Source organism: Moschus berezovskii, chromosome 27 (genome assembly GCF_049115385.1).
Source record: "Moschus berezovskii isolate FMDL1 chromosome 27, NW_MosBer_1.0, whole genome shotgun sequence".
Taxonomy (NCBI): Eukaryota; Metazoa; Chordata; class Mammalia; order Artiodactyla; family Moschidae; genus Moschus; species Moschus berezovskii.
In genome coordinates this window covers 11,204,026-11,223,099 of record NC_142486.1, presented here as the reverse complement: position 1 = coordinate 11,223,099, position 19,074 = coordinate 11,204,026, and the positions used below count along the sequence as shown (strand labels likewise).

Sequence of the window (19,074 nt, the reverse complement as noted above, 5' to 3'; positions counted from 1 at the left end):
AAGAGGCTCTTTAGTTCCTCTTTCCTTTCTACCATTAGTGTGGTATCATCTGCCTATCTGATGTTGTTGGTATTTCTCCCGGCAGGCTTGATTCCAGTTTGTGCTTCATCCAGCCCAGCATTTTGCATGATGTGCCAGTCTGCATAGAAGTTAAATAAGCAGAGTGACAATATACAGCATTGACATACTCCTTTCCTAATTTTGAAACAGTCTATTGTTCCATGTCTGGTTCTAACCATTGCTTCTTGATCTGCATACATTTATCTCAGAGGCGGTCAGGTGGTCTGGTATTCCCATCTCTTGAAGAATTTTCCACATTTTGTTGTGATCCACACAATCAAAGGATTTAGCATAGTCAATGAAGCAGTAGTAGATGTCTTTCTGGAATTCCTTTGCTTTCTCTATGATCCATGTTGGCAATTTGATCTCTGTTTTCTCTGCCTTTTCTAAATCCAGGTTGTACATCTGGAAGTTCTCAGTTTACTGCTTCACACTAATCTTCATATTCAGTCTACCATTTAGTTCCAAAGTTTCCCTACTAAAAATCTCTCAAATACATCTTCTGTCTAAGTTCAATTCACAGTTTACCCTTCTTCACTTGGACTTCTGCAATACTCATCTGACTATTCATCCCATGTCCATCTTGGCTTTCTTCAATGTGTTCTCTACATCGTATCTGGAATATTCTTTACAAACCACAGACCAAATTGTGCTCCCCTGTCCTCATACTTGAAGAGCTTTTATGCTTCTCATAGAGTCATTAGAATAAAAATTTGAAACCTGTCACACAGAAGCAGCCTCTTCAGTTTTGTCGCGAGTTGTATTCTTCCGTGCTCTGACATCCCATCACAATGACCTCCAGTGGTCATGCTGAGTTCTTTCCCATCACAGGGCATTTTCACATGCTCCTCTCTCTGCCTCCAAGATCAGTCTCTTCACTTCCCATTCACTTATCTTCTGTATCTTGAGATCATTTTACTTTCCCAGGAAAGCTGTCCTGGGTTTGAAAAGGCCAAATCCCCATACCCGAGGTTCCCAGAGTAATATATTCTTCTCCTTACAAAAACTTGGCATGTTTTTTTAAAACTTCACATTTTTTTTTAATGAGTTTCCCCCCACCCAGTAGTTGTAGTGTGCAGACTTAGTTGTCCTGAAGCATGTAGGATTTTCCTGGACCAGGGATTGAACCCACATCTCCTGCATTGGAAGAGGGATTCTTCACCACTAGACCACCAGGGAAGTATCACTTTACATGTTTTTAAAACACAAAGCTTGTACAATGTTTTGATGGACTATGTGGATGAAAGGACTATTCAAATTTTACATTGGTTGGTATGATTATTTGATTGTCTACTCACTGCACTAGACTATAAACATTAAGGGGTGGGATCTGTTTTTCCTTGTCATCATTGTCATCACCCCTGGCGCTTAGTGTAGTGCCTGTCTCATAATAGACATACCATAAATACTTGAATATCTTATTCACTGAACCTTGGTCTTCTTGCCTGGACAGGGGAATGTTATCATGAACCCAACCTGGATCATAAGGTTTCAGGCAGAATCAAATATTATAAGTGAAAATGCTTTGACAAACTAAGGTTCTAATCCAAATGTTAATGTGAATTATTGACATCAGTGAAGGAAATGGGTCACCCACATTTATCATGGAAAGAATACATTAAAACCATTTTACCCCATCACCTAAATGAGGTAAAAATGGCTTATCGAGTAGTGAAAGTTTGAGGACTTTTAGCCTCAAAACTGAAACAGACAATTACATGCCTCAAATTTGGGCATTTCAGATAGCAGATGTGATGGACAGTTTCTCAGTTGATATCTGAATCTACAAGACAGGAAACAGCTAGCTGGGTCTTAAGATTGTTCACTTGATGACATAGATATTCACTGGGAGTACAGAGCTTAAGTACGTGAATTCTGTAGATCAACTGTAACTCTAGATTATATTCATTCTGCTGTCAGTCTACAAGCAAATGTGACCTGCAAGGTTTTATCTCTCCAACTGTATACTCACTTCACCTCTCTTTGTGCTTCCATGTTCTTAACTATAAAATGGGAATACTAAAACCTACATTGCCTATCTCAGGGGAAAGGCTAAAATAGTTGTAAATATTTGCAAATCACACAACCCAGTGTTAATTGCCCAGTTGTATCTCACTCTTTGTGACCTCATGGACTGTAGCCTGCCAGGCTCTTCTGTCTCTGGAACTCTCCAGGCAAGAATACTAGAATAAGTAGCCATTCCCTTCTCCAGGGGATCTTCCCAACCCAGGGGTTGAACCCAGGTCTCCTGTATTACAGGCAAATTCTTTACCATTTGAGCCACCACAAAGCCCTCAATACATGTGCAATTCATTCTTGTTAATAATAATAGTTGATATGATTATTATTAATATCCTACATGCAAGTCATACCTATAAATAGCCACAATGATTAATTAGGTTATGATGTGCATGGCCAGATATCTGCTATGGAATAAGACACATTTCTCAGATGATTTGGGCTGAGGAGGGGGAAGGACAATTAGAAATCCAGAATGTTTCTAAATTTAGCATTTTGTTTTCCCCAAATGGCTCTTTTCTGTCTCTCCAAAGAATTCTGCTGTTCTTCTAAGAGGAGTGGATTTTTCTTGGTCAAAAATAAATACAATAACTTGATAAAGGCAATGTAAGACTACAAACATAATGGTTGAATGCTCCGAGCATCATTTCAGCTGGTGATCCTGAGTGGGGCTCTAGCACTTTAGCCACACATTCCATTAAAACGCTGAGCAAATCATGTGTTTTAATCACACATGCCAGATTTGGGGGAACTGGGCTCTCTTTAATTATGAAACAGTTTGCACATTTGCTGGGTGCATGTGAGGTGCTATTTTATAAACACACAATTATCAGAAAAAGATTTAAAAAAATAACACAGGGAGAGATGAATCTGGAGCACAAGAGGAGAGGAAACACAATTTTTTGAAGAGAAAGGCCTAGAAACCCTTTAGGCTAAATGCTGGTGGTTCAGAGTTTTGCACCTGTCAATGTCCTTTATGTGCTTCAGTATAAGATATTTCTTCAGGCTTATGGACAGCTCTGAAATTGCAAAATATGCATGGAAGCACAATTGTGGAAATGTAATCTTGTCTTCCCCTAGACCTGCGGGGACTGTGAGCTATACTGGGGCTCCAAGTGCCAGACTGATGAAGAAACCTGAGCTGTTGGTGAGAAAAGAGGCTGTGTAGGAAGGAGGAGCTTGGACTCAAGGGCCAGAGTGCAGGAAGAGAATGAGAAGCTCACGTTTTTAAGAAATTTGAACAACTGCTAATAAATACGCTGTGTTCAAGGATCCTAGATAATAATGAAGACAGGCAGCTGATCCAAACTCCCCAGGCAGCAGAACAGAGGGAAGGCAACATCCTTCATTAAAAGGCAACCAGGGTGTTTAAGGTTAGGCAGCAGGAAGAACTTACTGATGGCAATGACGTGTTCAGTTCTGAAGACAGCAGCACCACAGCATGAGGAGTTTTAAACCATGGAACAGAATAACACTAGGCCAGTGTACCTGGGGGCTTTCCAGGTAGTGCCAGTGGTAGAGAATCTGCCTGCCAATGCAGGAGACTTCAGAACCACGGGTTTGATCCCTGAATTGGGAAGATCCCCTGGAAGAGGGCATGACAACCTACTCCAGTATTCTTGCCTGGAGAATCCTATGGACTGAAAAGCCTGGGGGGCTACCGTCCATGGTGTAACAAAGAATTGGACACAACTCACTGGAAAAGAGTCTGATGCTAGGAAGAATTGGGGGTGGGAGGAGACGGGGACGACCGAGAATGAGATGGCTGGATGGCATCACCGACTCGATGGACATGAGTTTGAGTGAACTCCGGGAGTTGGTGATGGACAGGGAGGCCTGGTGTGCTGTGATTCATGGGGTCGCAAAGAGTCGGACACGACTGAGCAACTGAACTGAACTGAAAGTCAACTTAGCAGCCATGCACACAGTGTGTTTGGAGACTGGGAGATAAAAAGGAGCTCAGGTGATCACCTCTACTTCTCTGCTTGGAGAACTTGGATGAACTGGTGTCAGGGTATCTGGGTTTGAAACCAGATCTACCACTGATGAGCTGTGTGCTGCATGCTAAATTGCTTCAGTCGCTTGTTGGCTTATAGATGGCGATCTGACTGTTTTTACACGGTCCCTTTATGTGTGTCTTTGTCCTAATCTCTTGTGGTTATAAGGACACAAGGGCCCATCCTAATGGCTTTGTTTTCATGTAAATATCTCTTTAAAGACCCTTTGGAGGTACTGGGGGCTTAGGACTTCAACACATGAATGCAGGGGGTTGGGGGGCAGATACAATTCAGCCCTAACAGTGTACGTATGTAAAAATTTATCAAGCTATAATCTCAAGATGCCTGCAATTTGTTGTATCTATACTTTAAAACAAAAATATTTAAATATTGACAGCAGTGGGACTTCTCTGGTGGTGCAGTGGTTAAGACTCTGTGCTTCCACTGCAAGGGGCACAGGTTTGATCCCTGGTTGGGGAACTAACATCCTGTATGCCCTGGCAGCCAAAAAAAAACAAAAAACCTAACATCCTGTATGCCCTGGTAGCCAAAAAAAAAAAGAAAACCTGACATCAATAACAGTAGAAAATCAACTTCCTTTGCTTGACCTCAAACCCCATTTTCCCTCACCATTGTCTTGGACAAAACTTCCCCATCCTTCTCACTTCCCTAATTCTCTCCGTGCACTCACTCATCACGGTCTTTGCCCTTGTTTCTGTGCCTGTATTCATTCCTTTCTTCCTCCCCATAGCTATGAAAATCCATCTTTCAGGGCTCAGCTCAAATTCCATCTCCTGCAAGCACATATTTATTCACACACTCTTTTCTTTCCCCCATTCATTTCATAAGTGTCTGTGGAATGCGTTTGACAGCCCAGTGTTCTGGGGATGGACAATGAGAGACATGCCTCCGGCCCTCAAGGAGCCTGCTGCTTGTGGGACAAAAGGAATACGCAGCCAGCAGGACAGTGGGTGGTGGTGGTGGGGGGCACAGAGTATCTTAGTCTGCTTAGGTTGTCATAAAAAAAATACCAGAGACAAGTGATTTAAACAACAGACATTTAGTTCTCCTAGTTCTGGAGGCTGAGAAGTCCAAGGCAAGGTGTTGGCAGATTTGCTTCCAGGTGAGAGCCTGATCCTTTGGTTTCTGGTAAGAGTCTGCTTCCTGGCTTGCAGACAGCTGCCTTCTTGCTGTGACCTCACATGGCAGAGAGAGCGCTCTGGTGACTCTTCCTTTTCATTTATGCATTTATTTGGGCTGCTCTGGCTCTTCGTTGTTGCATGGGCTTTCTCTAGGGGCGAGCGGGGTTACTCTCTAGGTGTGGTGCATGGGCTTTTTTTTGCAGTGGTTTTTCTTGTTGAGGCTCTCCAGTTCTAGGGCTCTGGCTCAGTAGTTGTGGCACGTGGGCTCAGTGGCCTCGCAGCCTGTGGAATCTTCCTGGACCAGGGATTCAACCGGTGTCCCCTGCATTGGCAGGCAGAATCTTAACCACTGGACCACCAAGGACGCCCTCTTCCTTTTCTTATAAAGGCACTGATTCCCATCATGGGGGGGGGCCCTACCCTCGTGACCTCATTTAGACCTAATTACCTCCCAAGGATCCCACCTCCAAATACCGTCACATTGGGGTCAGGGTGGTGGTTAGAGCTTCAACACATAAATTTTGGGAGGATACCACCATCTAGTCCATAGCTCAGGGCATAATGGGAATATAGAGAAGGGGCACCTATCTAAAATTTGAAGAACATTTCTTGCATATTGTCAGTGACCACAAGGATGAGAAACAATTAGCCAGATGAAGGGATGGGGAAGGGAGGCTGAATTAGTCAGGCGTCTTTGAGATGAACGAAGGCATGGCCGACTAGGGAACTGCAGGCAGCCCAGGGTTCCTGGAGCCCAAAGGTATGAGAAGGGGTGATGTGGAAAGAGGATGCTGAGGCTGAAGAGGAACCTCAGGAACAGCACAGGGGACTTTGGACTTTACTCTCTGGCAGTGGTGGATCACTGAAGGACAAGAGTTGGTCAATGCTGCTGTATAGAAATTTCTCTCTGGCAACAGCGGGGAGGATAAATTAGGGGTGTCCTGCAGGAAAATTTCTCTAAACTCTTTGCATCTTGATTTACAATTCAATGCAATTTTTGCTTCCTGGACCCTACATTTCTCTCTTTCACCTGATGATAAGCTTATTCAGAGCAGGGACCCTGTTTTCCTAAGCGCACAGCTTAAGTTCTCTGCGAAAGTGCCAGAGGGATTCTCTTCTGATCTTTCTCCTTCATTGCTGTGGTCAGATGCCACTACAACACTTTTCTTAAGGAGTGTTCTTTCCACAGGATTATTGTACTTATTTTATTGCACTTTCTTGGGCATATCCAGAAAATGGTCTGATGTCAAGTGCAAAGGTCACAGAGCTGTGGGCAGTGGCAGTGAGATGGAAAGCAGGGCTTCTCAGGCCTGAATGTGCGCATGGACACTGATGGAGCTCTTCTGTTAAATCGCAGGCTCTGATTGAGCAGGCCCGGGCGGGGCCTGAGATTCTGCTTTTCTCACAAGCTCTTTGGTGATGCCATGTTGTAAATCCCCAGGGCATACCTTGAAAGACAAGAGTGTGGGAGGAAAAACTACAGGCTAAGAATATGATGGTCTGGGTTTGAGTTTTGCTCTGTCAATAAGTGGATTATGAGAGACCAATCATCCATCTTGCCTGGGCCTCAAACATCAGCTTTAAATAAGGAGTTTGTTTGGTTTGATCTCTGAGGCTCTTTCTAGTTCTTAAAAATCAACAGTTACATTTGGCAAAAAACGAAACAAAACATTTTGAGAATCTTGAAGAAAAGAGGTATCTGAATGTAGTCCATTATAGTTATTAATGTTACTGAGAGAGGGATCATGGCTTGGGTTCCAGTGGATTAAAAAAATAATAATCCTTTAATCCTCCTAGCATAGTCACTCACTACTTGGCTGGGCACAATGTAGATTATTGCTTTGAATGCACTGGGCTAAAACGAAAATCTCAAGTGGGGATCCTGATGCATTTATACTCCACTTTCAGTCATGCTGTCCAGGATGCATGTTTAAATAACTTTTCAACTTCAAAATAAGCCTCCACTTACTTTAAAATAAATTTTCAAGGAGTTAGATGCAAAGCCAAATTCACCACGGTAGCCAGGAAAGGACAGGTGCAACTGAGTGTGGATTTTTTGAATTTAAAATACCTCTAACTTGGAATTTGGTTGATGTGATCCCTGAAGGTCTCAGCACTGCTACTGTACTGGGGTGAAAAGGGTGGAGATGAAGAAGAATATAATCCCATTTGTTACCAAGAGCTATTTACAACAGCTTTTTGGAGCCACCATGCTGAAAGCCAATGAAGAGGTTAACCATTTCTTTCTTTTTTTTCCTTTTTTGCAATACCTACCATTCACAGCAGTGGCAGGGAAATCACAAAACAGCATCACAAGAAGATAAAGGTAATACTTGCTCTCAAATGCAATCCTCCCCTTCAGAATTAACAAGCTGCCAAGCCGAAGGGCAGCCAAGGAACCTCCTTAGGACTGGTTGGTTTCACTTAATTCTGGCAAGACTGATTGAGGGAAGGTAAGAAAATGCAACCCGAGGGGCAGAGGTGCCAGGTGTGGGACTGCGCACACTACGCTCTGAAGGGGCAGCAGAAGTGGGGGAAGGACAGACAAAAGGCTGCGAGAGAGCTGGCTCCAAAAATGTACCAGCCAGCCTCAAAACTCAGCTCAGAAACAAACACCCGCAATTCAAATCCAGATTTTAAAATGTTGGTCTTTTTTAAGGGTAAGTGTGAGAGAGTCTATACAACCGTATAGGGTTTGGGCCCCTTAGAGCTGTGGACCATCATTATACCTCCCTGAATCTCAGTATCTTCATTCACAAAACCACTGACCATTCCAGGAGCAAACTGAATATCCTGCTAGTGAATGTGCCTGGCGCATGAGTATCTAGAGCACATCCATCCATTCGTTTTTCATTTGTTTCTCCTCAGTCAGCAAAGCAGAAGCACTGGCCACTTGCCAGTCTCCAGAAAGCTTTGCTCTTTGTTTGCCTTTATAGACATTCTGCACACCAAGTCACAGGAATATTAGATGGAATAAAACTGCAGACAGTTGCCCTGAGGAAGGAATTCTATTGGGGGTGTGGTTTTACTTGACAGTTCAGGTGGACAATCTCTGACAATCCATGAAAATTAAGGGAAAAAACTGAAAAATTTCATGTGCAAGTTATATCATGTATCTTAATATTAAAGCCATGATGAAACCAAGGAGCACTGTAGCACGCTGCTGTTCATCAGAAGCAAGTATTACTAATGCCAGTTCAGCTCTCCCACCCTGCTTAGTCTGAACAGGCTCAGAAGGGGGTGTTCTGTTGTGAGACCCATGAACTAAAGAGAGGCCCCAGCATGCAAAGCTCAGTACCCCCTCCCCAGGGCCACTACTTCAAAGATATCAAAGTAGCTAAGGGCAGGCACAGGTTCAGACCCTGTCTCACCACTCGCTGTCTACATGAACTCACACAACCATAGCACAGCCAAATATATGCACCAGGCTCTACTACATGTCAACTCTATGTTGGATGCAGGTGATACACTGGTGGAAAAAACAACAACCAGGGTTACTTCCCTTACAGAGCTCATGGTCAAGTGGGAAACTGCTTAACTTCTCTGGCCTCAGTTTTCTCATTTGCAAAATGGAGATGATAATAATATCTAGCTCATAGGTTTGCTATAAGAGATAAATAAGGTGATGGCTAAGGACCCAAGAACACTGTCTCTCGCACAGTAGATATTAAAATTTGACATGATTAAAGGCGAAAGGAGAAGGGAGTGGCAGAGGATGAGATGGTTAGATAGCATCACGGACTCAGTATGCATGAATCTGAGGAAACTCTGGAAGATCGTGACAGACAGGGGAGCCTGGCATGCGATAGTGCACAGGGCTGCAAAGAGTCAGACACAACCTAGCAACTGAACAACAGCAACATAACAACTTTGGCTACTTAGTACAGCTCTGAACACAGGTTTGTTTTCCTGGCACTAGAGGGTCACAGACCAGTATCTAACAATTCAGTTCAGTTCAGTTCAGTCGCTCAGTCGTGTCCGACTCTTTGTGAAGAAAGCTGATCGCCGAAGAATTGATGCTTTTGAAGTGTGGTGCTGGAGAAGACTCTTGAGAGTCCCTTGGACTGCAAGGAGATCCAACCAGTCCATTCTAAAGGAGATCAATCCTGGATGTTCATTGGAAGGACTGATGCTAAAGCTGAAACTCCCAATACTTTGGCCACCTCATGCAACGAGCTGACTCACTGGAAAAGACTCTGATGCTGGGAGGGATTGGGGGTGGGAGGAAACGGGGACGACAGAGAATGAGATGGCTGGATGGTATCACCGACTCGATGGACATAAGTTTCAGTGAACTCCGGGAGTTGGTGATGGACAGGGAGGATTAGAACTGCTTTATTAAAAAAAAAACAACAACCACCAAAACCTTATATATGTAAATATGTTCAGGTGTGTTTAAAGAAATGTGGGAAAAATGGCAAACTCAACATGGTGGCATTGAAACGTTAGATGGACTAAAGGGAAAGGAAAAGGGAGAGGTTATTAAATGCCTTTGAATTGTTTGATTTGGTTGAATGATGCATTACTTTTTGAGTAAAAAACAATCAGTAGAGGTTTAAAAGGCAAACAAATTTTAATGTAAAAACATGCTGACCCATGCCATCATGGGAATTGATCAGTCTATTGAATGAGATTTTTCTCCTCCTAGAAATGTGTGGACTGGAGAAGGAAATGGCAACCCACTCCAATATTCTTGCCTGGAAAATCCCATGGACGGAGGAGCCTGGCGGACTCTAGTCCATGGGGTCACAAAGAGTTGGACATGACTGAGCGACTAATGCGAACGCTAGGAATGTGGACAAGTTTACCAAAAGCAGCCTGTCCTTAATGATCCTCTCCATACCCTGGCCTTGGCCACAGGTAGGCCCTCTGTACCCAGTGTAAAGGGCTAATGTCGCTGTTTAGGCTATTTCTTTCTGCAGTCTTCTGCCAGGTCAGAGCTAGCTGATTGAACACTAATCATTATCATCTCTGACAATCCATGAAAATTAAGGGAAAAAACTGAAAATTTCATGTGCAAGTTATATCATGTATCTTAATATTAAAGCCATGATGAAACCACAGAGCACTGTGGCATACTGCTGTTCATCAGTGGCAATTATTAGTAATGCCAGTTTCCATAGTATTCATTTGTGCCCATAAAAATGCAGTACAAACTGACCTGCCTGGTCTTCTGCACTCCAGATTGCTCTTTGGCCTGAATATCTTAATTTGTCCCAGTCCCCAGACCAAACAAGACAAGTGACAAAGAGTTGTTTGCTTCTCTTGGTAGAGTAACAGGGTGTCCCAGAATGGTTTTCCTTGTGGGCGGCCGGCTGTGAGCAGGCTGCCAGAGCTTTTGGCCTGAGGGGAAGGCTGAGGTCACAGTTTGGAGCAGGTCTCAGGCGGTGGGCCAGGCTCCCACAGGAGCACCTGGAAGACCTTCTGAGTGCTCCAGGGGGATCACAACTGGGAGGGGAAATGCCAACAGGGTCAGAGGTCTGACAATTATGTGGGTGGGGATTTGGCATTAGATACATTTGGGATTATCTGCTAAAGTACCTCAAATTGGTAAACCTGGAAAGCATTTGGGTTTACAATAAAAAATGTGGGTCTTTTCCCCTTTTTTGGGTAGTTCTTAACAATTATTAAGTTCTGGAGTAGAAGTGGGAACTGTACCTTTTAGACCTGTATTTCCACTTTGCCCACCCAGGAGTGGGCTTCCTGTACTTGGGGGTCTCCTAGAGATTTTTGTTCTCCCCTCTTTGCCCTTCAGTCATAGATCAGACAGTTCAGTTCAGTTCAGTCACTCAGTCACATCCAACTCTTTGAGACCCCACGGATTGCAGCACGTCAGGCCTCCCTGTCCATCACCAACTTCTGGAGTTTGCTCAAACTCATGTCCATCAAGTTGGTGATGCCATCCAGCCATCTCGTCCCCTGTTGTCCCCTTCTCCTCCTGCCTTCAATCTTTCCCAGAACCAGGGTCTTTTCCAGTGAGTCAGTTCTTGCATCAGGTGATCCCCTCTTTACTTAGAGGGTGACAGTTGGACTATAAAGAAGGCTGAGCATGGAAGAATTGATGTTTTCAAACTGTGGTGCTAGAGAAGACTTGAGAGTTCCTTGGAATACAAGGAGAACAAACCATTCAATCCTAAAGGAAATCAACACTGGAAGGACTGATTGCTGATGCTGAAGTTCCAATACTTTGGTTACCTGATGTGAAGAGCCGACTCACTGGAAAAGACCCTGATACTGGGAAAGGTTGAAGGCAGGAGAAGGGGATGACAGAGGATGAAATGACTGGATGGCATCACCGACTCAATGGACATGAGTTTGAGCAAACCTGGGGAGATGGTGAGGAATAGGGAAGCCCGATGTGCTGCAGTTCACGGAGTTACAAAGAGTTGAACCTGACTTGGCAACTGAACAACAATAAAACCTCCCTCTGGCCCTGGCCAACCTGTCCTTCTTCAGGTGATGAGGTCTCTTTTAACTTCCAGCTTCCTTTAGACCTGAGCACGGCTAATTCTATTCCTCCTCTCTTCCCTATTCCCTGCCTCAACTTCCAGCACACAGGACTGGGAGAAGGATCTGGGACCGTTCCGTGGTTTGCTATGCTTCATCCTCATTTATATTCTGACTACTGCACAGCCAACCACCTGTTCCCAGGGACCAGGATGAGGATGAAGTTGGAGCTTATGCACTCTGGGAGAACCCTTCAGCTTGCTAGGGTTTGGCTTGATCCTTTATGCTCTGAAGTATTTATAATTCCCCAGACTTTATACGATTTTATAAATGAACACAAGGCATGCAAACTAAGCCCTGTTTTTCATACTACAACACTCACGTTCTCATTGCCACCAGGGTGGGTGAGGGAAAGCACACTGGTGCAGCTTTTCTGCAAAGCCTCAGAAACTTTCATGCCTTCTCTGCGATGACTCTCCCAGATTACGTGACCATGGTTCCTTTCTGCCACAGTGTCACTCACCATGGGCCATTGGCCAATGGCTGTTCAGGTAGCATGGTAGCCTCTGTAGCCTTCAAGAGTCCCAAGACTTTCCTGGTGGACCAGGGGTTAAGAATCCACCTGCCAATGCAGGGGACATGAGTTCAGTCCCTGGTCTGGGAAGATTACACCTGCTGCAGACAACTATGCCTGTGGGCCGCCACAACCACTGACCCTGTGGTCCAGAGCCTGCGGATCTCAACCACTGATGCCCACACACCTAGAGCCTGTGCTCTGCAACAAGAGAAACCAGTGCACTGCGAAGCCTGTGCACTGCAACGAGAGAGTAGCCCCTGCTTGCTGCAACTAGATAAAGCCACTGCACAGCAACGAAGACCCAGTGCAACCAAAAACAAATAAATTTCAAAAAATAATAGAGTCCCAGGAGCCTTCTAACTTGCCCTTTCTCTACGTCTTGCGAGTTACTCATGGCAGGAGAGGAACAGGCTATACCAAGACCTTGCTCTCAAATGCCAGTTGAGAGAGAAGATTGAATTTGCCTGCTATGGGCTTTGAGCTCAAGCAACCTCACTCTAGCCATAGTCAGCCTGGCCTGAATACCAAAAAGCGGTTTTATACCTCCTTTTCCTATATCAGATCACTCCCAAATGGTTATCTTGAGGTTTATCTATATCCTTTCTTTGTCCTTGATCTTATCAACTGGGGAAAGGTGAAGTGTTTGTAGCCAACGTGCACAAGTACTTGGGGCTGAATGTGAGGTTAAACATGTCAGATTTGAAGGTTTAGTGGTTTTGACTCCTGCACATGAATGTTAAGCTCATTCCTCACTATCTGGTCTCTCCAGACCAGTGATTCTGCTGGTCTGGGGACCATACTTTGAGAATGACTGACTGGTCTAGACCAACTTTCTACCACATGGGACCAAATGTAAATAACTTTTGTTGAATTCTCTATCTTGTCGTCAAATTGAAAAGGCTAATTGCTTTGTTATATATTTAATTATGGTTAGGCTGAATAGTAAGTGTGACTGGCATGGTTAGACTTGAACAGGTCTATTTGGGGGTGTTTAGATCATCTCATACTGAGGCCCTCAGTCAATTCTTACAAACTATTTAGTTTCATGACCGTCTTACACTAGAGACCGTACTTAAGAAGTACACCTTTCACGTGAACAAACCTAGAAATCATAATGTAATTACTATGCTGATGCCAAGCAGAATTGTGATAACAGACCCAAGCCTAGAACTTTAATCTTATAAAGTCTAATACATTCTAAAATATTTTGACTTGGTAATTGAATCTCTGTAAAAAATCTACCTCATGTAAAAAACTTAAAATACAAAAATACAAATGCACAAGATATTCACCATGGCATTACTTAAAATGGTGAAAAATTAGAAGCAAACAAAAGTAAATCATAGACAATAGAGGTAAAACTGGGTGTAGCATATATTGAAAATCTGTATTATCTTCCCATTTTTTCTCTAAATCTAAAACTGTTCTAAAATAAAATTTATATGGCTGAGTCCCTTTGCTGTCCACCTGACACTATCACAACATTATTAAATGGCTATACTCCAATACAAAATAAAATTTTTTTTTTTAAGTTTTTCAAATTGTGGTATAGTCAACCTGATAGACTGGTTGTGCAATAATTAGAAATGAAGGGTTTCCCTGGTTGCCTAGTGGTTACGGTTCCCAGCTTTCACTGATATGGCCTGGTTTTCAATCCCTGGTCAAGGAACTGAGATCCTACAAACCCCATGAGTGAGTAAGTGAAAGGTGCTCAGTTGTGTCTGACTCTTTGTGACCCCATGGACTATACAGACCATGGAATTCTCCAGGCCAGAATACTGGAGTGGGTAACCTTTCCCTTCTCCAGGGAATCTTCCCAACCCAGGGATCAAACCCAGGTCTCCCACATTGCAGGCAGATTCTTTACCAGTTGAACCACATGGGAAGCTCACAAGCCCCATGGTGCAGCCAAATAAAGAAATAATTAGAAATGATATTTATGAAGAGTTTATAATAATATAGGGAATTATTAAGTTAAAAAAAAGAGGCATATAAAGCTATTCAGCTTTTCAAAGTGTATTTTGGAGTTAACGTTCCAGAATGGAAAGTCTGATGAGGTCTTTGGAGGAGGGAACAGAGCTATATGTTGTTGTTGAGTCACTAAGTCGTGTCCGACTTTTTGTGACCCCCATGAACCCAGCCCACCAGATTCCTCTGTCCATGGAATTTCCCAGGCAAGAATCCTGGAGTGTGTTGCCATTTCCTTCTTCAGGGAATCTTCCTGAACATTTTTATATCTCACTGAGGTTAATCTGAAGTAGATTCTTTTTTTTTTTTTCCAAATTTTGTTTTAATATTATTAAAACAGTAACAACAAAAAACGAGTCTGGGTATGCAGTGCCACATCAATCCAAAGAGCAGTTCTGACCTAGAACTGGCAATGTGTAAGAGCCTAAGGGTAACTAACTATTATAAAGGGATGACTCTATGCTCTATGTCAAGACAAGCCCTCAGCTACAGAATTCTGAAAACCCTCACACTCCATCTTCTAAGGTCCCGGCAAAGGGGACAGGGACTTTTAATCTGAAAGCAGAGTAGTGATGGAGGTGCTGGTACTGATAACCACCCCCGGCCTCACTCCTGGGTTACCAGGGGAGGAATCTGAGACGTCACAGCAGGAAGGTTGGAGAAGAGGGGCCCGTTCCACAGGGCTCTGTGGCTTCTGAGAACATGAGTCTTAAAGTTACGTTTTTAAACACTGTTTCTCCCAGTCCTAAAATTCACCCAGGAGACAGGCTGGCTTAAATGCAAAGAAGAGAAAACCGATCAGCCTGCAGGGCTGTGTCCCAGTCTGGGATGTCAAACGGCTGCGCGCTGATGACCTCCCCGGTCTCGGTGACAAAGGCGTCGTAGACCCAGCGGCGGTTGCAGCGGCACTCGGGCCCACACTTGTTGGAGCTGCACTTGGGGCAGGGGTAGAAGCAGCCCAGGCAGTTCTTCTCCAGGCAGTTTCACAGGTCCGCGTCGTTGCAGATGAGCCTGCCGCTTTTGTCCTACTTCTTCATGACTTTGCAGTTTACAGAAAAATACTCATTCATCTTTGACATTCGTGCTTTCTTTTTCTGCTGCCTTGTTTCAGGATTAAAGTCAGCTACCTGTGGTCCAGGATTTTGAAATGCCAAGCATTTTAACTGCTGCTCTATCTGTTGCAGTTGCTTCTGTCCGATCTGACAGTTTTTCTCAGGAGAACTTTGACCTGCAGGTCTCTCTTGCATGGAACTGTTTTTTGCTGATTGTTCACTCATTTCTGATCACTTCTTCCCCTCCGCGGTGGGACCTTAGGACCGGGGTTCTGCAGACCACAGTTTGACTCTGCCGACAGGGCTGGCGGGGCTAGGACACGTGCGCCTCCGACTGCTTCCTGTTTCTGCAGCAATGCGTCCTCCTGAAGTAGATTCTTATAAGTTAAGATGTATATAGTAAGTCATTGAGAAACTATTAAGTCCTAAAACTGTACATAGTGAAAGAATCATTAGAAGGAGTTTAAATGTTCCACTAAAAAATAGTTAATTGATACAAAAGATAGGAGTAAAGGAGGACAGAAGAATGAAAATAATATGAGACATATAGATAGCAAAATGTAAAATGGCATATGTAAATTCAACTGTATCAATAATAACACTAAATGCGAACTGATTAAATAACTCTATTAAGAGGCAGAGATTAACATACTGGATAAAAAACGAGGTCCAACTATATTCTGTCTACAGTACACATACTTTAGATTCAAAGATACAAATAGTTTGAAAGTAAAAGGATTGGAAAAACGTATATCATGCAAATAGCAACTATAAGAAAGTTGGAGCGGCTATACTATTATCAGATATTATAATCTTTAAAACAAAAATGTTGCTAGAGATAAGGAGGGAAACTTCATAATGATAAAAAGGTCGATTCATCAGGAAGACTTAACAGTTACAAACATAAATGCATCTAAAATCATAGACAGTCCAGTGGTTAGGACTCCACACTTCCACTGCCAAGGGTATAGGATCGATTCCTCACTGGGGAACTCAGATCCTGCAAGCTGTGGGGTGCAGCCAAAACATAAATATAAATAAATAAATAACAATAAAGATAAAAACATAGCTCCAAAATACATGAAGCAAAAGCCTGATAGAACTGAAGAGAGAAACAGAAAATTCAATAATTATGATTGGAAAGTTCAATACCCCACTTTCTATAATGGATAGAACAACTAGGCAGAAGCTCGACAACGAAATAAAAAACTTGAGCAACATTATAAACAAACTAGAGGTAACAAATTTCTATAAAATACTGCACATGACAGCAAAATATATATTCTTCTCAAGAGCACACAGAACATCCTCTGATACAGATCATATTCTAGGCCATAAAAAAACCTTCAATAAGTTTAAAAGGATTGAAATTATGCAAAGTATGTTCTTCAGTCACAGTGAAATAAAAATAGGTAACACTAGTAGCAGAAAGAAATTAGTCTAGTGGTTATGAATCTGAGCTTTCACTACCCAGGGTGTGTGTATGATCTCTGGTCAGTGGGCTTCCCTGTAGCTCAGCTGGTAAACAATCTGCCTGCAATGCAGGAGACCCCAGTTCAATTCTTGGGTCAGGAAGATCCACTAGAGAAGGGAAAGACTACTCACTCCAGTATTCTGGCCTAGAGAATTCTATGGACTGTATAGTCCATGGGGTTGCAAAGAGTCAGACACAACTGAGCAACTCTCGCTTTCAAGGGCTTCCCTGGCAATTCAGCTAGAAGAGAATCCACCTACAATGCAGGAGACCCTGGTTCGATTCCTGGGTCGGGAAGATCCCCTGAAGAAGGGAACGGCTACCCACTCCAGTATTCTGGCCTGGAGAATTCCAAGGACTATTTAGCCCATGGGGTTGCAAAGAGTTGGACACCACTGAGCGACTTTCACTTTCACTTTTCTTCAGGGAACTAAGATCCTGAGAGCCGTTTGCAATGGGCAAAAAAATAAAATAAAATTTAAAAATAGGTATGTTGATTTGATTAGGTAAAACACTAACACTGGTACTTGCACGAATTAGGTATTGATGAGATGGAGATACTGTAAGTCCACAGGACTCTTTAATGGTATTTCCATCCCCATTCACCATCTTGTCTGGAAGACTTTGTGCAGTGAATAACCTATGCAACTGTGTACAGTGGCCCTGTGCTCCTATATCTCCACCTTAACTCCAACAAGTATTGAGTTGAGCAGGATACTAGAGCAGGCTCTATGGGGAAAGAGTTTATATTTAGGGATGAAACACTCATCCAAATTGGGAATACCATCCAATTAGGTAGACTATATGAAAGGGTTTAGCCAGGGAGAGAGTATGAAGCCACAGTGTGGAAACTGGATTAGAGTTCAAAACACAAGGTGGTTGGTTGATTTCAAATGGATTTGTTGAGTAGAGAGCCTAGCCCTAGTTACATTTTAGAGGAATCCCAGGACAGGGTGGAGCTCTATGCTGAGCCCACTGTGGTCATAGGTCTTCCCTGGTGGCTCAGATGGTAAAGAATCCACCTGCAATGCAGGAGACCCAGGTTCGATGCCTAGGCCGGGATGATCCCCTTGAGAAGGGAATGGCTACCCACTCCAGTATTCTTGCCTAGAGAATCCCATGGACTTAGGAGCCTGGCGGGCTATAAAGGGTCGAAAAGAGTCAGACACGACTGACTGGCTAACACAACACACCTTGGTCATAACTGGATCCCTTTGGGAGTGTGGTAAGAACTCAGTACCTCCACCTGAGAACAGCACAAACAAGGGTGTGGCAAGCAAAGCCGTTGCACCCCAACCTACCAGTCACGTCCAGATTGTCTTTCTAAGGAGGGTGATCTACAGTGAGGAGCAGCTCCCACAGCTAGAAATGGCTCTGGTGGCCATAGCAGAACTAGCAAGAAAGCCCCTAGAAATGGTGACAAATTCCCTGTAGTGTCATCTGCCTTCTTAGTGGAGCTGCCCCAGGAAAATAAATGGGAAGTTGCCAATGGTTAATGGAACCTCTGGTGCCCATTTGTTAAGTGTGATTTTACAAACTCCTCAGTGGCTTGCAAAGGCGCTCCCTAAATTTCCTTTCAACAGTGCCCTTTCCCTTTCTTTTAGATGTGCACAGAAAGAGCTAGGCTGCCCGAGAAAGCTTTCCAGGTCAGATGGTTGGCTGCCTCTCCCCTTTAGCTAAATAAAGGATACCATCTTCAAAGGACCAGGAGGCGAGTCCATCTGGTCTCTCTGATTGCACTGGTCAGGGGAGTCCCAGCCAAGTCCCCAGCTTTAGCTATGTGGACAGTCAGCTCATACCACCCAGAATCTACATCTGGCTGCCAAATGCACCTTGCTCTGGCCACCCACATACACGGGATCCAACGAGAGCAACAGCTTCAGCATTCTCCTGGCTGAACAAAGAGGGTGATTGCCACAAGCAGGGCTATTGTTCAGTTGGCATTGGCATCAAAGGCCCAGGCCAGCTCGCCTTTGTCTGTCAGCTGCTATTCAGAAGGAAAAGAGAAGAAAAGCAAACCAATAGGTTTCTAGGAAAGAATCATCTGTGGACGTGGGACGTTTGCTGTAGCACTGCGCTAACGTGATTCTAATAACAACGTGTAAAAGCTACTTAACATGGAGAACCTCACTGACACATATTCCAAAACATCACGGCGCCTAGTTCTGCGGGCATGCTGTTTCCCAGACTCCAGCTATTGAGAGTTGAGTCATCTGCCTGCCTGCCTGCCTGCCTACATGTAACAGGGTCTGGACGTGGTGGTTTGGGCAGGTTTTCACATGGATGTTAACCTTTTAACCCTGCATCAGTGCTAAGAACATGCCATCTTGTTTTCAGA

General features: G+C 43.8%; 1 pseudogene; it reads right to left on the bottom strand.

Annotated features, from left to right (window-relative positions):
* Positions 1 to 14,983: 14,983 nt before the first annotated feature.
* Positions 14,984 to 15,487, bottom strand: LOC129545025 (ARL14 effector protein-like pseudogene; annotated as a pseudogene).
* Positions 15,488 to 19,074: the final 3,587 nt, after the last annotated feature.